Genomic DNA, 4,565 nt, shown 5'->3' with positions numbered 1-4,565 from the left:
CAGTGAGAAGCCGGCATACCACCATGAAGAGGAGCCCCCCACACCGCCCACTCACTGCAACTAGAGAAAGCCCTTGCACAGCAGTGAAGACCCAGGATAGCCAAGAAGAAAATAAACAAAATAAACAAAGAAATAAATCTTAAAAGATATATATATAAGGACTTATATTGGGGGTCCATTGGTTAAGACTCTGCACTTCCTCTACAAGGGGCATTGGTTAGATCCCTAGTCTGGAAACTAAGATCCTGCATGCCACATGGCGAGGCTGAAAGAAAAAAAAAAATAGTAAAAAATAAAATGACTTTTTAATATTTTAAGAATTTCTAACAGTCTGAGAAAAGAAACAACTTCAGAGATGAATATGGAGTGTTTTACCTGATGGGCACCACTTTGATAAGTACCCACTGGGACATGCACTAAAAAGCTTTTCAAAAGGCCAGTTAAGAATTTGCCCCATGACTGGAGGGGAGCCCTTGCTCCACCTTCTTAATGAAACCCTTGGGTGAAAGAAGAGAGGATGATGATAGCGTGTGTTATTATTGGAAGTTGTCTTGTGGTGTGGCCCCGAGGCAGCCTGTATGCCGTGTGCGTGAAGATCCTCCGTGTGCGGGTGGGTATGTGGGAGCCAGAGGGTCTGTGTGCAGACGGGGAAACTCTCCTGGTGGTGGAAATGCAAGGACCCTTGGCTTCCACATGTACAGAGTATGAATTTGTATCAGAAAAGGGTCTTAAGAAATAACTTTGTTGCATAGTAGGATCTGCTGTGGAGCTTTGAAAAGAAAACCACAAACTACCTATGAAAGTGAAGACACTCAGTTGTGTCCGACTCTTTGGGACCCCATAGACTGGAGCCTGCCAGGCTCCTTTGTCCATGGGATTCTTCAGGCAAGAATACTGGAGTGGGTTGCCATTTCCTTCTCCAGGAGCTCTTCCTGACCCAGGGATTGAACCCATATCTTCTGCGTTGCGGGCAGATTCTTCACCATCTAGGCCACCAGCAAAGCCCAAGAATACTGGAGTGGGTAACCTATCCCTTCCCCAGGGAATCTTCTGGACCCCAGAATCGAACTGGGGTCTCCTGCATTGCAGGTGGATTCTTTACCAGCTTAGCTACCAGGGAAGCCCTAAACCTATTGTTGACTGGAAAAAAAAGAAAAAAACACAACCTGAAAGTTGAGAATTATGTTTTATTTGGCGGACTTTCCGAGAACTTAAGCCTGCCTGGGATACTGCCTCTCAGGAAGAGAGACCAACAGAAGAGGTAGGGGAGGAACCAGAATGTGTAAGAGGTTTGTAACAAGGACCAGTAGTTGGAACATCAAAAGATGACTGTTAATAGAAAAAAACCAGACGTCACTGGTTAAGAAATTAAGCATTTTTCTTTGTGTGGAAAGATGCGAGAATCTGGGCTCATTGAAATCACTCCTTTGATAAGTGTCTTAACTAGAGCCAGTAGCCTGTTCTTTCCCATCCTGAATCTCCTCAGGGTGCACAGTTTGCAGGAAGGGCTACAGTGGTTGCTGGCTTGATGGACACGTTTTCCTTTGTTTTCAGAGGTGGCAGGTGACATTTTTTCTGGCAACACTACCAATGCCTGTGCTGTAAACCACTTGAATAAGACTTTCTAATGATAGGGCCAAGGCATCTGTATTATCTAACCACTAGATAATTTGATGTATATTAAGACCAAAAAACCCAATTGATCCTGGTCTAATCCCTTCATCTTACATACTGTCATCACACAATTAACTAGCACCTGCACTGGAGGTAGATTATCTGGTATGTTCTCTTTAAATATAAATAAATAATAATATTATAATAAATAATATATATATAATAATATTATATAATATATAATAAATAATCCAGAAGGGGAAAAACAGAGTTGATTTTTGGTGTTTCCAGTCTTTCCACTCTTCCATATTCACTTTTTTGGTTGTGTTCTCATTCCCGCCCATCCTTTTAGGTTTCTATGTCCTTGAATTTCCTCGCCTTCCTTCTATCCTTTGGTGTTTAGGAAAGACCCTTTCACACTCATGGTGATTGGTGAGTATCTTCTCCCTTCCCTGGATATATATGCAAAGCCTTTAAAGCCACTTCATTTTTCTGGGATTTCAGTTCTATCAGCTGTAGATAGAGTTTGGGGTTCAAGGATATGGTTCTCAAAATGGAAATGTAGATATTAGCCAATGGGTAGTGAAGGAATTCTCATTTGAGAAGGACGTCGTCTGTCATCCTTGAAATTACATGTAGTTGCCTGAGTTCCACATTTTAATGGGAGCCTGGCCCCAAAGTGTGTTCAGTCCAAAAAAAGAAAAAATGGATTTCATGCCGATTCTACGCCACAGAGGAACTTGGTCCATCTGTCATACTACTCAGCCAAAATAAGTTCTTTTGTGATTCTTTGGGAAATCAGGAATTAGCTGTTAGTTGTATAAATGGGAAAGATGGACTGAAAAAAATTTCTTTTTCTAAAGGAGAAAATTAGAAAAATTGTTGGGCTAAAGGGAGAGGAAGAAAATTGTTAAAATGTATGTACAGTGTGTGAATAGTGAGCTGGCAGATTCTTTCAATTTTTAAAAAAAACATAGTTTTATAACAAAGTTTTTTTTATAAACATGTATTGTTTCTATAATCAGAAAACACACATTTAAAGAATAGGCCCCATGCTAGAGGTTTGTGGAGCTCCAGGACTGAATATTCAGGCTGCCCAGTTGTCCAAATGCCGGCCTCTTATAGGTGTTAGCATTTTACCAGCAGATGTCTATCCCTTTGACAACAAACAGCTCTAGGAGACAAAATATTAATGTCAAGTCTTATGAAGCAGAGTTGGTAAGATTCTTTCTTGGGGGCAGTCTGAGAGGTGGTGGTTCAGGGCACCTGGGTCAGGGTGGGAGGCCAGGCCAGGCTGGAAGTCACGCCCTCAGGTTGCTGACATTTTCTTGTCACGCAGGGACTGTGATCCTCCAATCAGAACAGTCAGGGAAGTGACAGGCATGGGATGACTTCCTCCTTCTCGGCACATGAACAGAAAGTGGCTTTATTGGTAGAGATGGTTGAGGGAAAGAAATGGGGCATATATGCTTGAGGCTTATCTTTGTGGGTAAGGAACACGTTCAGTGAATATGTATGATAATTGCACTTGTGCTAATGCCTGAGCCAGGAGCCCATCCCTTCCTCAAGGAGCTCACATTTTAGTACAAGGAAGCAGCTGACAAGCAACGAGAACAAATAAGGAAGTGACATGGAGTGGTAAGAGGTGCCAAGTGTGTGGGTAAAGAAAAGGGTGAAGGGGTAGTAGCAAGGAACCAACACCACCAGGTCTGGGGAAGAGGTCGTTGCCCGGCTTCCTACCCAGGTTTAGAGGGAATGGGTGCAGCCCGAGAAAGGCTGGTTGGTCTTTGAAGGAGGGGGGCACATTCCTCCGAGGAGTAGGGGGTTGGGGGGTGGGGGCTGGGGGCAGAAGGATGCAGATGTCCAGGTCAGAAGCTCCATTCTCGGGGGCTGGGTAGCAGAAGGCTCCAGGCAGCGCACCCTGTTCGTGGGCTGGATGACCTAATAAGGCCTCTTCCATCTTGCCTGCTCACAGTCTGGCCAGAGGACTCCCTGTTCTCTCTGGCAGGCTCTGCGCAGGCCACAGTGTTTAGGATTTCTGAGCACCAAGGAGTGTTCCAGCCAAGGGCTTTCCATGTGACAGTCCCCTGAGTTGGGGTGAAGGGTTTGGGAGGCAGAGGGGTGCAGGAGGGACGGGAGGATGCAGGAGGAAGGGGAGGAGGAGGATGTGGGAGGGAGGGAGAGAGTGCCTGGGGGGAGGGGGAGGGTCAGGGTGAGGAGCGTCCCATTTCAGCCTCTGGCACCAACTTCTCCCTTGAGACCGGGCAGACGGGGAAGAGAGATAAGAAAAAAATGCCAGGGCTCCAGTTGTACACAGAAGCTTTTCTAAAGCATTCGGAGCTGCAGAGAAAGGTAACTGAGAAGGGAGAGAGAATAAAGGACTCTTGAAGCAGGGTGTCTGGGGCTGGGAGGCATCTCTGCCGCGCGGGTGTTAGAGCGTTTCTTCTCACCGGTGCCTCGATGGCCCGGCTGCGGCCGCGGTCACAGGCCTTTCCTTGTCTTGTGGGAGGTAATTCAGGAAAGGACTCTGACATCTGGTGAGGGGAAGCGTGATCTCCTGTTTCTTCCAGGCTGTTCACATGCTGGAGCTGGAGGAAGCTTCGAGATCATAGCCATGGAGTCACATCCTGGGGCCTCGGTGAGCCCCCAAAAGGGAATACTGTCCATCTGAGGCCACGCCCACCAGCATGTCATTCCTGCCAGGCCTGTCTCTGGCCTGCTTCCGTAAATAAAAGCATGTAAGGGACGTTTGGTTGGTGTTTGCCTGTTCTCTTGCCAGTAAAGGGCACATTTTGAGGCAGGAGGTTCAGGCCAGCGAGAGCTAGATGTCTCCTGTCTCAAGGAGGATGGAGGGTTGACCAGGCCTGAGTTCAGGTTTTATGTTAAACTGAACTTTATCACCTTTATCATCAGCTGCACACTGAATAAGTCACCCAGGGGAATTGTCCACA

General features: G+C 46.2%; 1 long non-coding RNA gene across 1 annotated transcript; it reads left to right on the top strand.

The window, feature by feature from the left end:
• Window positions 1-3,826: 3,826 nt before the first annotated feature.
• On the top strand, window positions 3,827-4,360 carry LOC147360948 (uncharacterized). The gene is made up of 2 exons (XR_015139522.1): window positions 3,827-3,966; window positions 4,185-4,360. It is a non-coding gene; the product is annotated as an uncharacterized LOC147360948 (long non-coding RNA).
• The last annotated feature ends 205 nt before the right edge of the window (window positions 4,361-4,565 follow it).

This window comes from Bos grunniens, chromosome 13 (genome assembly GCF_055505025.1).
Source record: "Bos grunniens cultivar Pamir isolate PY7600 chromosome 13, Bosgru_T2T1.0, whole genome shotgun sequence".
Classification (NCBI taxonomy): Eukaryota; Metazoa; Chordata; class Mammalia; order Artiodactyla; family Bovidae; genus Bos; species Bos grunniens.
This window is presented reverse-complemented; position numbering and strand designations above follow the sequence as displayed.